This window comes from Mustela lutreola, chromosome 10, assembly GCF_030435805.1.
Source record: "Mustela lutreola isolate mMusLut2 chromosome 10, mMusLut2.pri, whole genome shotgun sequence".
NCBI lineage: Eukaryota > Metazoa > Chordata > Mammalia > Carnivora > Mustelidae > Mustela > Mustela lutreola.
Window position 1 is genome coordinate 79383944 of NC_081299.1, and position 17766 is coordinate 79401709.

Sequence of the window (17766 nt, forward strand, 5' to 3'; positions counted from 1 at the left end):
GTATATAAGTGAGTGTTTTGACAAATTAAACATAATCCTATCACTGGCCCTCAGATCAGATCTGGGGTATGAACACCCCAGAAGCCCCTCTTGCTCCTGTTTTAACACTGCCTTCTTTTTCCCCAGAAGTAACTCCTGTTCTGTTTTCTAAAACCATTGATTGGTTTTGTCTTTTATTTTGTGTAAATGCAATCATAAATAATATACTTTTTTAAAAAAACTTTTACATCTTCACTTTAAGTCTTGTATGGGCTAGCTAAAGAAAAGTGTTGAGTTGCCTGAGTGGCTCAGTCGTTAAGCCTTTGCCTTTGGCTCAGGTCATGATCCTGGCATCCTAAGATCAAGCCCCATAGCTCTTTGCTCAGCAGGGAGCGGCTTCTCCCTCTTCAGCTCCCCATGCTTGTGTTCCCTCTCTTGCTATCTCTCTCTGTCATAAATAAATAAAATCTTTTTTAAAAAAGTGTTATACTCTGTATACCCTAATAAAAATTGAAAATTTACATTCCAGTTGACTAGCTTAAAGAGTTTAAGACCACTTTCACATTTATAGAGCCTAATTAAGGCTAGACAGGCTCATTCCCATCTTCCATGTCATCTTTAACCCTTTTGTCCTGAGAAAGGAGTCTTAGCTGTTTCTTCAGTTCTTCAATTTCTTTTTCTTGTTCTAGTATCTTTGTAGGGTGAGATTAACATTTCCAGAATTTACAAAATTCTGAATTTACATCAGCTGAACAGAGCAGTCTGAGTTGCATTCTTTCTGGTTAAGTGCTGGATACACTTGACTTTTGTTTTACTGAGGGATTCAAGTATCTGACCAGTTCTTAAACCTGTTAAAACTTGTACTTGGTCTGTTTTTGTTCCAAGCGGCTTAAATAGCTCTAATAGGATCACACCAAAGCTATACATATCTGAAATGGTGTCACACTCAGTTCCTTCTAACTTCAGGTTAAGGGGTACAGACTAGTACCTGCTCTGGAAGTATGCATGGGTTTTCTCTTGCCATGTCTGTTGATCCAGTCTGGTGTTCTGTGTGATGTCTCTGCAGGCCAAATCAGTCTATTTTTATTTGCTGATCAGGGCCATGAGAAAAATATTTCTGGGCTTTGGATAACTGCGTACTATTCTCATGTTATGAATATAAAATATACCTTCCTCCAATTCTTGAAAGATTTTTATTGCAACACTGGTCATAACGTAAGGACATGCAGATTGGTCCCCACACTCCTGGCCCTGCTAGTTTCTCTCAGCTATCCAGTCCCACAGAGTGTCCCACAACTGGATCTGGATGCGCAACATCAGGCAACACACCATCAGGTGATGTCTGCCCCAACTAAGTTTTAAGTTTTCTTGAGAAGATTCCTCGATGGATGTGAAATTCTCTTCTAAGTCGCAGTCATGCCTAAGTGGCAGCCGATGTTCAACAATCTGGAAGACAAATCACCCAAGCCATTTTCTTGGAATAAAATGAATGGTTCAAATTCACTGACATCTTTGTGACTAAATTGTTGATATAGTTCATCAATCTGTCAGTCTGATTTTCGATGCCAGGTTTTCCTAAGGATTTTTCTTTTTCTAAGGTAAATTTGGTGAGGATAATGGATGAGCTGTTACTTTAATCATTTTTAACAGTATATTGATTTTTGTCATCCTGGTTGGAGCTCAATTCCAGAGATGGCAGCTGAACAGAAATTCTTGCATTCACGCCACACGTGCATGTTCTATTCAAGCATTATGATAGCCCTACGATATTAGGATATCAAAGACCTGCCAACACCTTCACTCACTGTAGTACCTTCATGCAATCTGTTTAGTTGCACCCTTAATCAGGATTTTTAAAATTTCAAAATATCATCTAATTTATTCCTGATCTTGTATACTCTTTTATAGCCTCCTTTTTCTAAGGTGGCAAGCTGTTGTGATTCATTTAAGTATCGTGAAGTTTGTTCTTCAAAGCTACTTCCCTTGATCTGATGTTCTAGATGTGCGAATTATCCTCACAAGGATCCTCACAAGTGAGCAATAGCTTAGGGCACCTGGCTGGCTGAGTCAGTAGAGCATGTTACTCTTGATCTTAGAGTTGTGAGTTTAGGCCTCATGTTGGGTGTAGAGATTACTTTGAAATATTTTTTTTTAAGATTTATTTATTTATTTTAGAAAACGAGAGAGAGCACACAAGTGGGAGTAGGGGGAGAGAGAGGGGGAGAGAAGCAGAGTCCCTGCTGAGCATAGACCTCAACACCATGGGGCGCCATCTGATGAGCAGAGAACACTACCTGTGGGGAAATCAAGAGTGATACTCAACTGAGCTATGCAGGTGCTCAAAAACTAAAATCTTAAAAAAAAAGAATAGTTCTTTTGTGAGCTAAACTCATCACTACAAGTGAAAGAAAACAGCAGCTTGATTTTTTTTTTTTTAGATTTTATTTATTTGACAGAGAAATAGCATAAGTAGAGAGGCAGACAGAGGGAGAGGGAAAACTAGGGTCTCCGCCCAGCAGGGAGCCCAGTGCAGGACTCAATCCCAGAACCGTGGGATCGTGACCTGAGCCGAAGACAGCCACTTAATGGACTGAGCTACCCAGGCGCCCCAGCAGCTCCATTTAAAAAAAAAAAAAAATTTATTTTTTATTAACATATAATGTATTATTAGCCCCAGCGGTACAGGTCTGTGAATCACCAGGTTTACGAACTTCACAGCACTCACCATAGCACATACCCTCCCCAATGTCCATAACCCAACCAACCCTCTCCCCAACCCCTACCCCCAGCAACCCTCAGTTTGTTTTGTGAGATTAAGAGTTCTTATGGTTTGTCTCCCTCCCGATCCCATCTTGTTTCATTTTTTCCTTCCCTACCCCCCAAACCCCCCATGTTGCCTCCCAAATTCTTCATATCAGGAAGATCATATGATAATTTTCTTTCTTTGATTGACTTACTTCGCTCAGCATAATACCCTCTAGTTCCATCCATGTCACAAATAGCAAGATTTCATTTCTTCTTATGGCTGCATAGTATTCCATTGTATATATACCACATCTTCTTTATCCGTTCATGGATGTTGTTGGACATCTAGGTTCTTTCCGTAGTTTGGCTATTGTGGATATTGCCAGCAGCTCCATTTTGATAAAGGTCTGAAAAAGCAATTTAAACACCTATCTTGAACAAAGTAGATTCATGCACATGGCTCAAGTGTTTCAGCAAAGCAACAAGCAGTAATTGGTTTGCAACTGCAAAAGGCAAAGTCAACTGTCATAGGGTCATTTTTTTTTTTAAGATTTTATTTATTTGTCAGAGAGCGAGCGAGCGAGAGCGAGCATAGGCAGACAGAGTGGAAGGCAGAGTCAGAGGGAGAAGCAGGCTCCCTGCGGAGCAAGGAGCCCGATGTGGGACTCGATCCCAGGACGCTGGGATCATGACCTGAGCTGAAGGCAGCTGCTTAACCAACTGAGCCACCCAGGCGTCCCTGTTATAGGGTCATTTTAACACCTGGAGTTCTGCTGGAACATCAGATTCCAGACAGCCCTCCTGCTGCCCCTTTCCCATCTCAGCACTGAACCCAGATCTAGCCCAATTCACTCAGAGGATGAACCTTGCTGCTGCCCAGTCTCCTCAGGAATTAAGGTAGATGGGGGAAAGGAAAGGGCTGCCAGCATTCTGGGTGCCTCTCTGTCATACATGAAGTCCCAGCCCTGGGCCAGGAAGTCCATGATGGGTGCCACAGGCAGACCCTGCTCTTTCACCCTCTGCCTCATGCTCCTGGGCCCTGGAGCTGCCCGCCCAGCATCACAGACTGCAGCCCTGCGTCAATCCATGCCACCTCACTCAGCACCCCAGTGTCCTTTTTTTTTTTTTTTTTAAGATTTTATTTATTAGAGAACAAAAGCAGGGGGAGTGGGAGAGGGAGAACTAGGCACCCCGCTGAGCAGGGAGTCTGATGTGGGGCTCGATCCCACGACCCTGGGATCATGACCTGAGCCCAAGGCAGACGCTTAACTGATTGAGCCACCCAGGCACCCCCCCGCCTCCCGCAGTGTACTCTTCTATTTGATCATTGTTATATTTGTGAGTGTACTGGTTTTCTGATGCCACTGTAACAGATTACCACAAACTTAGTGACTTAACACAAATTCATTCTCTTATAGTCTCGGAGAGCAGAAGTCCCAAACTATTTTTATTAGACCAAAGTCAAGCTATCAGCAGAGTTTGTTCCTGAATCTGAATCTGAAGGTTGTGAGGGGAACATCTGTTTCCTTGCCTTTTTTCAGCTTCCAGTGGTGGCCTGTAGTTTTTGTGGCCCTTACTTGGTGTTAAATCCTCTGCTCGTCACCTTCTCTTCTTCTGTAGTCTAAACCTCCTCTGCCTCTCTCTTTAGGGCCCACCTGGATGATCCAGGATAATCTCGTTTCAAGACCCTTAATTTAATCACACCAGCAAAGCCTCTTTTGCCGTATAAGGTAACATTCACAGGTTCCCTTAGTTAGATCCTAGATATCTTTGGAGGCCATTATTCAATTTGCTAGAGTGAGAATTACTCAAGAGTGTATCTGTTTGTAGTCCTTTATTCTCATTACTGAATAGTATTTCATTAATTCAACCATTTTTTATTATATCCAAATGTTTTCCATTCTACCATTGATGAATTTGATATTTGATGAATTTCTAGTTCCTGGCTATCATGAATAATGCTGTAGAGAACATTCTTTTACATGTCTTTTGGTGACTGTATATATGCACTTCTGTTGAATATATAGCTGGGAATGGAATTGCTAGGTCATGGGTTATACATATATTTGGTTTTAATATGTATGTCAATTTTCCAAAGGCTTATAAAAGGGCACTATTTTAATATGTAACATTATAATGAATTACTCTAAAGGTCTAGAGGCCTGACATTGTTAGTGAATTTCTCAAAATACCTAAATGTTACCAAATGAGTTATGTTTGGTACAGCAGGTCTGTTGTTATTTAATATCACACAAGATGAAAATAAAAGCAAAAGCATTTGTTCTTATTACAGACACAGTAGTATTGTGTACTCAGATTATTGCTCCTCAGAAGAAATGCAAATTTTAGGTAATCATAAATAGTATGTGGAGTTTATAAATTGAATGTTTAGTTATAGAAATGTATGACTTACATTTTTAATTGAATTAAAATGTTTTTATTAGAATCTTTTTTGGAAATACAGATATCTCCCCATACACAAATGGCCACCAAGAACTATCTAATCCAGATAGCATAGATACTGCCTTCCACTGGCTTCACTTGGGTTGTGTTTGTTTCTTTTCTTCTCCTCTGTTCCCAACACCTTGGCCCCTTCTACTTTTTGCTTTGCCCCCTGGCATAGAATATCATGGGTAGGACTGGCCAGGATGAAGAGAATGGCTGCATAAATAGCTTCCCTTCTCCTACTCCCCCACCCCAGCATTACTACTGATCCTTCTCCTATTTCCTCAAAAGAAAAGATGTACTCTTACATATATACTTAAATTTGGTTTTTCCCTATACAAGATATAAGTGAAAAGAGAAAGTAGGGAAGCAAAGAAAGCAACTTTTAACTTATAATCAATTTCTACCAGAAATCAAGCAACTTAGTAAAACCTTAGAATTTCTTAGAACACCTTAGGATTTCTCAACCCCATGTTATTGGCATTTGAGGTCAGTTATTCTTTGTTGTGAGAGGCTTTCCTGTGTGTTATGAGGAGTTTAGTAGTATCCCTGGCTTCTGTGTACTAGGGTCTAGTAGCACCGCTTGTGACAACCCAAAAATGCCTCCAGATGTCTTGAAAGGTGGTGCAAAATCACCCCTTGTTGAGAACCACCGCCTTACAACATCTAGGGTTTTACTTTTAGGATAGGGTACTGAGGAAAGAGGGAAATTGAACCTCTGTTTGGAACCAACACGTGGTATACTTTGAAAAAGACAAAAAGAAGCAACGTGATTTGGAGAGAATAGGCCCAGGGTTAAAATATATTCTGAGGAAAGTAAAATCTTAAAGGTGGCTCTTGACTTCACATCTGCAGATCCCTTTAGCCCCTAGAAAGCCGGTCCAGTTCTTAAAAATCTACCTGCTCTTTGCTTTTCACCCAGAGATCCTAGCCAAACCCAGTTTAAGATAGACCAAGTATACTGTCTCATTACAGTATATATCTTTTAACAGGTATTTTTAATTGCTTTTATTGTGCTTAAATATACATATAAAATGTACCATTTTAATCATTTTAAGTGGCCAGTTCAGTGACATTAAGTACATGGATATTGTTGTACAGCCATCAGTATTTCCAGTACATTTTCATTATTGCACACTAAAATACTGTACTTAAACAATAATTCTCCGTTCTTCTCTCCCTGCAGCCATTGGTAACCATTGTTTTGCTTTCTATTTCTAATGAATTCAATGATTCTAGGGATCTCATATAAGTGGGATCAAACAATATTTGCCCTTTTGTGTCTGACTTATTTCACTTAGCCTCATGCTTTGAAGGTTCATAACATGTATCAGAACTTCATTCCTTCTTACAGCTAAATAATATTCCATGGTGTGTATATGCCACATTCTGTTTATTCATCTGTTGATGAATGGAGCACTTCCACTTTTTGACTATTGTTGTGAATAATGCTGCTGGGGACATAGGTGTACAAATATCTGGTCCCTATTTTTTTGAGCATATAGATCTGTATTTTGAGAATTGAAACAAGAAGTATAGTACAAATGCACATATAAAGATAGTTTATAATATATGATAAGTACGACATGAATGAAGGGGACATTTTTGTACTAGATCTTTACCTATGTTATTTCATTTTCTCATCACCTCTGAGAGTTAGGTCTTGATAGTCCCGGGTGGCAGACTAGTAACACAGGTGTACCATCAAAAGATACATACAGATATTTATAGAGACATATAGAATTTTACTTTACTTACAAAACTTTATATCTTGAGCATAATATAATAGATGTCAAGAACAATATTATAGTCCATGGCTATTTCCTTTCAATTTCATGTGATCTAGTAGTTTCCTACTTTTGTATACTTCTTATGAATAGTATTTATTTGTCACTAACATGAAATACAGTAGTGGAGCTAGAAGGAGATTTTGGGAGTGGCGGGGAAGTGATAGTATTAGGAAGAATGTATCTGGTGATGGAAGAAGCAGCTGTGCTTGCTGTTAAGGCAGCTTAAGATCCTCTGACTACTGAAGGAAAATGTGGCAGGCTCAGAGTTGCTTGGTGATGCAAGATGCTTTTCGTAAGCTTTTTCCTTTATTGTGCCTATACACATTAACATCATATTTACGTCATTAATAAACTTCCAAGATCTATGTAGTAGGGTGTAGTAGTATACTTAAGAGACAACAGTGTTACTTATTTCAGAAACATTTATTTGGTGTGTTACACTGAATGTGGTCTGTTTTATAAGCCTAAGGTTTGCATATACAGTTGAATCATACATGTAATAGTAGCCAAATTTTGGTCTGTCTTCAGTATAAACATTTCATAAATAAGGGAACTAAGTTTAAAAGAAATTAAGTAATACAATAATATGTACCAAGTGGAGGCATCAGAATTTGAACACCGATCTAAGGAGTTCTAAGGACTATGTTTCTTCTACTAGATCATTCTGCTTTCCCTCCAGAAGTACTCTGGGATACTGGGGATATGAATCTTTATATCTTTATTTGAAGTCATTAAAAAAATTATAATGCTTCCTGAAGATCGCAAATTGTGTGCCATTGCAGTATAATTACAGAGCACATAGTATGGAAGCAGTGGTAATGTCTGGTAATGTTTTTGTCTCCCTTTCCCTGTGTACTGTTGCCCAAATGATTCAATGTTATGCAGAATACAAAATATTGTTAGAGAAAGTATTTCAGAATGTTGATGTACTATATAGGTTTTTGGGTTTTTTGTTTGTTTGTTTTTTGTGGGTTTTTTTTTTTTTTTTTTAGGAGAGAAAGAGAGAGTGTGTGTGCATGAGCTGCGGGAGGGGCAAAGGGAAAGGGAGAGAATTTTAACTCTCTGGGCATGGGGCTCAGGTTCATGACCCTGAGATCTTGACCTGCGCTAAAATCAAGAGTCAGAAGTTTAACCTACTGAGCCACCCAGATGCTTGCTTTTTTGCTGCCTTTTTTTTTTTTAAATTTTAAAGATTTTATTTATTTATTTGAGAGAGAGAGCATGATAGGGAAGGTCAGAGGGAGAAGCAGACTCTCCTTGGAGCTGGGAGCCTGATGTGGGACTTAATCCCAGGACCCTGGGATCATGACCTGAGCCAAAGACAGTTGCTTAACCAACTGAGCCACCCAGGCGCCCATGCTTTTTTTTTTTTTAAGTAGGCTGCACACCCAGCGTGGGGCCCAGTGCAGGGTCAACTCACAACCTTGAGATTAAGATCTGAGGTCAGATCAAGGTTGGATGTTATCCAACAGAGCCAGCCAGTCTCTGCTATTGTATAGGTTTTATATAAGACTTCTCTTCTGATCAAAATACTTCAAAGATTATAGGAAAATGTGGCCTGGAATCAAGTTTCTAGAATTTCATCTTATCCAAATGTAGTAGAACTTTGGAATTCTTTGGAGTAAGCTCTCAATCAAGGCCAAATTAAAAAATTTAATTGCAAGGCCCCTATTTGTTTATAGCCCAATAAAAAACTTACTATTATACAAATAGGAGATAAGATCTGGTAATAGTGGCCCAATATTTAGAATTTTGAAATTAAGGATTGTGTTCTTAATGTTGCTGATTAATCAACAGCTATTAATGTATGCAGATAAGCCTTAGAGAAGGTGTTGCCTCTACCTTTAGTGTAGGAATTATTTCATAGTATTCCAGTCACGCTGTTTTAGAGATTGAGCCGCTATCAATCCTACTTCACATCCTCTTGATGTTCTCCGCTGAATCTTGCTGTAGCCTCCTAACTGGCCTCGCTGCCAGTCCCTCCTTGTTCTGATCTCTCTGTCACATTGCTAACAGTGTTATTTCTGAAAATACAAATATGAGTATGAGACTCCTCTGCTCCTCAGTGATTGTAGTATTAAGTTCAACCTCCTAAGCATTGCATAAGGTATGTTTCATAACATGATTCAACCTTTTCTATACTTTCTCAGTTGCCCTGGAATATGGGCTAAATAATGTCATCTCTTTTATGCTTTACCACCTTTTCATGTGCTTCTTCCCTACTCTAGATTGACCTTTTCTTCACCTGACAAATGTCTAACCATTCCATAAGATCCAGCTTATGGATGTTATGGAATCCATATGTAAAGTTTGGATCCTATGTAAAGTCTTCCCTAACGCCTCAGTGCCTAGATACTCTTTCTCTGCCTATCTGTGCCTGTGATACATATTTCTATTTTCAAACCCATGATACCATACTATATTTATTTGTCTACAAATTATTTGTTACAGTGGGAGGTGCTAGAGAACAGGGACCGTATCATCATTATTTCAGTATCCCTAGAAACTGATATAGTAAAGTTTTTTGCAATTGAACTTATAAATATCTGCTTGTGGTCAGCCCTCCTTTCTCCTGATGCTCTAAACCATTTGCTCCTAGAGCTATAATACAATATACAGGTCACTCAGTAAATATTTGATGGTGATAATAATGGAAAACAAGAAAGGTCCTTTTATTTAAGAAAAACTCTGAAAGGGATGCCTGGGTGGTTCAGTCAGTTAAGCGTCAGGCTCCTGATTTCAGCTCAGGTCACAATCTTGGGGTTGTGAGTTGGACACTTGAGTTGGGCTTGAGATTCTCTCCTGCTCCCTTGGCCCCTCCCTCTCTGCTTGTGTGCTCTCTCAATAAATCTTTATATGTTGTTTTGTTTTGTTTTGTTTAAGATTTTGTTTCTTTATTTGACAGAAAGAGGGAGAGCACAAGGAGGGGTAGCAGCCGAGGGAGAGGGAGATGCAGACTTCCCACTGAGCAGGGAGCCCAACACAGGGCTTGATCTCAGGACCCTGGGATCATGACCTGAGCCAAAGGCAGATGCTTATCAACTGTACCACCCAGGCACCCCTAAATAAATAAATCTTTTTTAAAAAGTAGGAGAAGAAGAAGAAAGAAAAACTGTCAGGAATATGGTATTTCAGTACCAAAAGTGCTGAAATTATCAGGAACCCCCCCCCCCATACCTGCCCCAGGTATAGCACATTCTCTGGTCCTAGGAATACAAGATAACAAAATGTTATACCACGAAATTAACCAGAAAAACAGAAGACATTCAAGGTATTTTAAGCAAAGAGTGATATAACACAAGATATTAGGTAATAAATTATTGGAGACTAGAAGAGCAGCAAAGAAAGGCAGACCATATTGCCCATTGATGAGGAACTATGAGAACTCACCAGAACCTCTGCTCATCTACCAAATTTCACTCAAGCAGGAGCCCTATTACTGTGTAAGAAATCACTTAAAACTCAGCAGCTTAAAACAACAATCATTATTTATCACAGTTCTGTGAATTGGCTGGACTCAGCTGAGTGGTTCTGCTTCACATGCTGATTGAGGCTGCAATCATCTGAGGGCTCAACTGGAATGAAATGTCCAAGATAACTAACTCACTTAAATGGCTGGTAGTTGGCCCTGTCGGGTGGGATCTCAGCTGGAGGGGTCATTTGCAGCTCCTTGATTCTCCATATGGCTTGAAGTTCTTAGAGCATGGTGGGATTCTAAGAAGGAGTGTCTCACGAGTGTTCCCAAGAGAAGAAAATAGAAACTGCCAGTCCTCTCAAGCCCTGGGCTCAGAACTCCCAGAACATTTCTTCTACCACATTATATTGGTCAGAGCAATTTCAGGGCCAATTCAGATTCAAAGAGAGAAGATACAGGTATCGCTCACTTTTCAAAGTTCCAAGTTACACCAATCACTTTAGAGAAAGACCTACACTGAGGCATTTGGGTGGCTCAGTTAGTTAAGCACCTGCCTTCAGCTCAGGTCATGATCTCAGGGTCCTGGGACTGAGCCGCACACTGGGCTCTCTGCTCAGCGGCGATACTGCTTCTCCCTCTCTCTCTCTGATCACTCTCGTTCTCTCTCTCAAATAAATAAAATTTTAAAAAGACCTATATTAGTGCTTGTTTTCCATAACCAAAAGAAATCTGAAGGGGCTTTTTGCTTTTACAAAAAGAGGTGAAAAGGGAAAATAGCATTCAGGTTTGTTTGGCAGAGTCCTTATACGGGCAGTGGGCACGCTGAGCAGAGAGTAGCATCACTAACTCCTTCCCAGGAAACTACACTTAGCTTCTCAGCATCAAGCAGCCATAGCTTTGAACTGAGTCTGTGAGCATCTCTGCTTTACTGTGATTTATTTTGTGCATCTGTTGGCAAGATGTGTCCCAAGGTGTTAGAAAAGCCTAAGAGAGATTATTTTTTCAGTCTGGGAATGCTCAAAATTTTTTTCTCCTAAATTAATAGTAATTGCTCCTTTGCCTCATGCATTTCAGTTTACAAAAGTTTTCATGGGAACACTCTATTCTCAGATAGCAGAGGAGCCCTGTATAAGCATATGAGAAAAGGATGAATTGGTGGGAGCTGTCTTTGGAGACCAGCTGCCATACTTGTCTTTGCACATGCTTCTTCTTTGCTCTGAAATGCCTTTTTTTTTTTCTTTTCCTCCCCTTCAACTACAAGACCCAGCTTATATTTCAGCCCACATCTAGAGCCTTCCCTGATACCTTCAATGAACAGTCAGTAGCCACTTTTTCCATATGGTCTGTGCCTGTGGTACATACTTCTATTTTTGTGTCTGTCATTCCTTGTTATAATTTGTTTGCTTACATGTTTTTCTGTGCAAATGTCTAGGGGACATTCATGTCATCATGTCATCTTCATCTCCATATCTCTAGTAACTGTCACAGTGAAGGTTTTTGCAATTGAACTTATACATATCTGCTTGTGGTCAGTACTAATTTAATCTGGTGTCCTACACCATCTGTTCTTGATGCTTCAGTGTGGGGCCTAAAGAGAGATAGATACTCAGTGAATATTCAATGGTAATAATAATGGAAAAGGACAAAAAATGCCTTTTAAATATTCTGTTTAGGAAGAAAGGACCATGTATGAATCATTTAATAATAAAGATTTTCAAGAAAATCGGTGTTTTAGTCCTGAAAGCTTTAAACTTTCCTGGACAAATAATTTTCCTAGCATAGCACATTCTCTGGTTCTAGAAACACTAAATTTAATGGTATAGTACATAATCAGAAAATGGAAACTAATCCATCAAAATCCCAGAAGAGGGGTGCCTGGGTGGTTCAGTGGGTAAAGCCTCTGCCTTCAGCTGGGGTCATGATCTCAGGGATCAAGCCCCGCATCAGGCTCTCTGCTTAGCAGGGAGCCTGCTTCCCCCCCTCTCTCTCTGCCTGCTGCTCTGCCTACTTGTGATCTCTGTCTGTCAAATAAATAAATGAAATCTTAAAAAAAAAAAATCCTAGAAGAGAACACAAGCAACAATCTCTTTGACTTTGGCCATAGCAACTTCTTGCTAGACATGTCTCCAGAGGCAAAGGAAACAAAAGCAAAAATGAACCACTGGGACTTCATCAAGATAAGCTTTTGTACAGTAAGGGAAACAATCAATAAAACTAAAAGGCAACCTACAGAATGGGAGAAGATATTCACAAATGTTGTATCAGATAAAGGGCTAGTAGCCAAAATCTATAAAGAACTTATCAGACTTAGCAACCAAGAAACAAAAAATTCAGTCAAGAAATGGGCAGAAGACATGAACAGACATTTCTCCAAAGAAGACATTCAAATGGCCAACAGACACATGAAAAAATGCTCAACATCACCCTGCATCTGCGAAATGCAAATCAAAACCACAATGAGATACCACCTCACAGTGGTCAGAATGGCTTAAATGACTAACTCAGGAAACAACAAATGTTGACAAGGATGTGTAGAAAGGGGAATCATCTTACACTGTTACAGCAATGCAAACTGTGCAGCCACTCTGGAAAACAGTATGGAGTTTCCTCAGAAAGTTAAAAATAGGATTATCCCATAATCTAGCAAGTATACTGCTATCTATTTATCCAAAAGATACGAACATAGTGATTCAAAGGGGCACATGCACCCCAATGTTTATAGTAGCAATGTCCACAATAGCCAAAATATGGAAAGAGTCCAGAAAAGAAGATGTGGTATTTATATACACTGGAATATTATTCAGCCATCAAAAAGAATGAAATCTTGCCATTTGCAACGACATGGATGAAACTAGATTGTATTATGCTAAGCGACATTAAGTCAGAGAAAGAGAAATACCATTTTATTTCACTCATATGTGGAAATTGAGACAAAACAGGTGAACAAGGGGAAGGGAAAGAAAATAAGATAAAAACAGAGAGGGAGCAAGATGGGATCATGAGGGAGACAAACCATAAGAGACTCTTAATCTCATGAAACAAACTGAGGGTTGCTGGGAGGTGGGGGTTTAGGGATAGGGTGGTTGGGTTATGGACATTGGGGAGGGTATGGGCTGTGGTGAGTGCTGTGAAACGTGTAAGCTTGATGATTTGCATACAGGTATCCCTGGGGCAAATAATACATTATATGTTAATAAAAATAATTTAAAATAAAATAAAATAACAGAGGAGAGGAAACCATGAAAAACTCTTAACTATAGGAAAGAAACTGAGGGTTGCTGAAGGAGAGGTGCTGGGGGTATGGGGTAATTGGTTGATGGGCATTAAGGAGAGCATTTGATGTAGTGAGCACTGGGTGTTGTATGCAACTGATGAATCACTTATTTCTACCTTTGAAACTAATAACACACTATATGTTAACTAAATTGAATTTAAATAAAAATTTTAAGAAGTGGGAGCTACTTGAGGTATTTTAGGCAGGAGAGATTTAATATGGAAATTAGGTAATGAAGTTGTTGGAAAGGCTGGAGGAGCCAAAGGAGGTCCATGTTGCCCAGTGATGAAGAACTATAAGAAGCTGCTTCTTTCCCTGAAGTCCACAGTTGTTGGCAGAATTCAACTCATCCACGAAAAGTTATTAGTTACTTTTATTAACATATAATGCACCACTTGCCCAAGGGGTACAGGTCTGCAAATCGTCAGGTTTACACACTTCATAGCACACACTATATCACACACACCCCAAATGTCCATAAGCCAACCACCCTCTCCCTACCCTCTCTTCCCCCAGGAACCCTCAATTTGTTTCATGAGATTAAGAGTCTCTTATGGTTTGTCTCCCTCCCAATCCCATCTTGTTTCATTTTTTCCTTCCCTACCCCCCAAACCCTCCACCCTGCCTCTCAACTTCCTCATATCAGGGAGATCATATGATAATTGTCTTTCTCTGATTGGCTTATTTCGCTCAGCATAATACCCTCTAGTTCCAACCACGTCATTGTAAATGGCAAGATCTCATTTCTTTTCATGGCTGCATAGTATTCCATTGTGTGTGTGTATATATATCACCTCTTCTTTATCCATTCATCTGTTGATGGACATCTATGTTCTTTCCATAGTTTGGCTATTGTGGACATTGCTGCTATAAACATTCAGGTGCACGTGCCCTTTCAGATCATTACATTTGTATCTTTAGGGTAAATACCCAGTAGTGCAATTGCTGGGTCGTAAGATGGCTCTATTTTCAAGTTTTTGAGGACCCTCCATGCCATTTTCCAGAGTGGCTGCACCAGCTTGCATTCCCACCAACAGTGTAGGAGGGTTCCCTTTTCTTTGCATCCTCATCAGCATCTGTCATTTCCTGGCTTAATTTTAGCCATTCTGACTGGTGTCAGGTGGTATCTCATTGTGGTTTTTATTTGTATTTCCCTGATGCCGAGTGACGTGGAGCACTTTTTCATGTGTCTGTTGGCCATCTGGATATCTTCTTTGCAGAAATGTCTGTTCATGTTCTCTGCCCATTTCTTGATTGTATTATTTGTTCTTTGGGTGTTGAGTTTGATAAGTTCTTTATAGATTTTGGATATTAGCCCTTTTATCTGATAGTCATTTGCAAATATCTTCCCCCATTTTGTCAGTTGTCTTTTCGTTTTGACTGTTTCCTTTGCTGTGCAAAATCTTTTGATCTTGTTAAAGTCCCAATAGTTCATTTTTGCCCTTGCTTCCCTTGCCTTTGGCGATGTTTCTGGGAAGAAGTTGCTGTCACTAAGGTTGAAGAGGTTGCTGCCTGTGTTCTTAAGGATTTTGATGGATTCCTGTGTCATATTGAGGTCTTTCATCCATTTTGAGTCTATTTTTGTGTGTGGTGTTAGGAAATGGTCCAGTTTCGTTCTTCTGCATGTGGCTGTCCAATTTTCCCAACACCATTTGTTGAAGAGACTGTCTTTTTTCCTTTGGACATTCTTTCCTGCTTTGTTGAAGATTAGTTGACCATAGAGTTGAGGGTCTGTTTCTGGGCTCTCTATTCTGTTCCATTGATCTATGTGCAAGACCCCATGACTTAAAGGAATTGTGCTCCTCTGCTCCATGCTGCTGATGCAAACTACTAGGAACCCATGTTTAGCTGCTATCCAGATGCTAGAGGAGCTGACTGTTAGTGACAACAGGGTGCAATTTGACTGATATCACTACTGCCCGAGCTAGAAGATTGTTTCTATCTTCCTTTAGTTTTCCAATCTCTTTGCATATGCCTGCTATTGACTGAATCCTGACTAGGATTCCTGCCGGCTAGGGAGTCCAAGGAAATTTCTAACATGCAATACAATAAAATTGTGTGGATGATGCTGTCACATAACAGGATCTGGAACATGGCCTTATAACCCTAGCTTCCAAAAGGAATATAGTAATTACAGCTCTTGCTATAGTTGTGCCCAGACTAGAATTTTAGGATGGAGAAGTTTCTATCTTAAGCTTTTACATAGTTGATACAATATATAAGAGCTTTTTTTTGAACCAATGTCTAAAACTAGAGTACTAGTGATCTTACGTAACTTTCAGCCTGTTTTCTTAATGACAAACTGGAAAAATTTCCTGACTTGGCAGTCTTTCAAAGGTACAGAGGTCAAAGGATCTTTAAGCTTATTAGATGAGAAAATTATGTATGTGTACATATAAATATGTGTATGTAAATGTATTGATATACATATAAGATACAAAGACAAAAAGATACTGTTTGAGAAAAGGGAATTTTATTTTTGCCAACCTGTGACAGTATGACTTTGGTGGAATATTGCCCAAAAGTTGAAATATAGTTTCATTAATGTCTATTGGACATTGGCACTGTGCTTGGCACTAGGAACACAAAGATGCATATTATACATTCCAATTCAGCAAATATTTATTAAATATCTATTCACTGAATATTTAGGTCTTGGGTCTACCAAGATGAACAAGGCCAGATTTTTTTTTTCCCTAGGAGGTATTCCTAATCCATGGGGAAAGACTGATGATAAGCAAATGATTGCAAAATTGTGGTGTGTTGCTAAGATTTTGGAAGTTTACCAAAAATAAGCAAATGGTGAAATTTTAAAATTTAATTGACAATAAGAAACTCAGCATTAACATTTACTTAAAGTTACTCAAGAAGATGCCATGTCTCAGGGAAAAAATACTGGCTCTGGAATGAATACGTCTCAGGCAATTAAAATCGAAGGTTTCTTGGTCTTTAAATGTGTGTAAAGTGCTCACTTGGGGAAACACCAAAAAGTATTTTCTTGAAGTCATGTAATCTCACCACAGGGACAGCCACTGGTAATATTTTGGTGTATTCCTTTCTAATCCAAGGGCATATTTTTTAAAACAAGGAAAATAAGACCAAAAAATGAGGCCTATAAGTCCACAAGACATGATAGATTGCATGTAAATTAGAAGGCAAGAGAAAGAGAGTGAGAGAGAGAGAGTGAAAGAGAGAAGGATCCTTTGGGCCAGGTATTTCAAACTTCAAAACACACACCTCAACTCAGGATCTTTTTCCCAATTCTTATTCCTCCATTTGTACTTGCCATTTTTAGGAAGGGCATCACCATCTATCCGGTAATGCAGTCAGATACATCCATCTACTGTCAGGGTAGTCCTAAAACAGTCTAATTTGATTATTCCTTTGATTGAAACCCTTCAGTAACTCCCCATCGATTTTGGTATCAAGTGTCATCTTATTTTAGCATCCTCTTCATCTAGCTCCCACCCATCTTACTGGCTTGACCTGCCTTCCTGCTACCTACACAGTTCTCCACTCCAGCCATAGTAAAACTTTTGTAGTTCCACAAAGGTATAGCAGGGTTCTCCAATCATCTTTGTCTTTCAGACATGCTCTTTTCTCTCTCTAGAGTATCATTACTCACCTCCATCTTTTATCGGTTTAACTGCTTCTCAAAAACTCAAGGGTTGTCTTTCCTGATGCTACAACCTATTCTGTTCCCCCACTGTATCATGCACATATCTCGAACATAGAATTTGTCATGCTGTCCTGGAATGATTGGTGTTCATATCTCTTGTTCAGCTCAACCAAGGGCTCCTTGATGATCTCGAGACTCCTGCTTCTATCACAGTACCCAACATATAGTAGATGTTATAAGGTTGAAAGAATTTACGTAAATTGGTAGATAAAAGGATTGGTGACTTTTTTTATTAGTAATATTCAGGAAACATTTAGAAATTGTAGCAAATGTTAGTTGCTTATGCAACAAATGCCTCCCCTTTTTCATTATCAAAACTCAAGTTTCAATGCGGCAGTGTACCCCAAGGCATGTATCTTGATAGGTCTAAGGCAGTCATGGCATCCCCATTCCCCTTTGACAATAATACATTTCAGTTGAGCGTGAGGGGGCATAGAGG

General features: G+C 39.4%; 1 pseudogene; it reads right to left on the reverse strand.

Annotated features, from left to right (window-relative positions):
• Positions 1-563: 563 nt before the first annotated feature.
• Positions 564-17279, reverse strand: LOC131810534 (eukaryotic translation initiation factor 2-alpha kinase 1-like; annotated as a pseudogene).
• Positions 17280-17766: the final 487 nt, after the last annotated feature.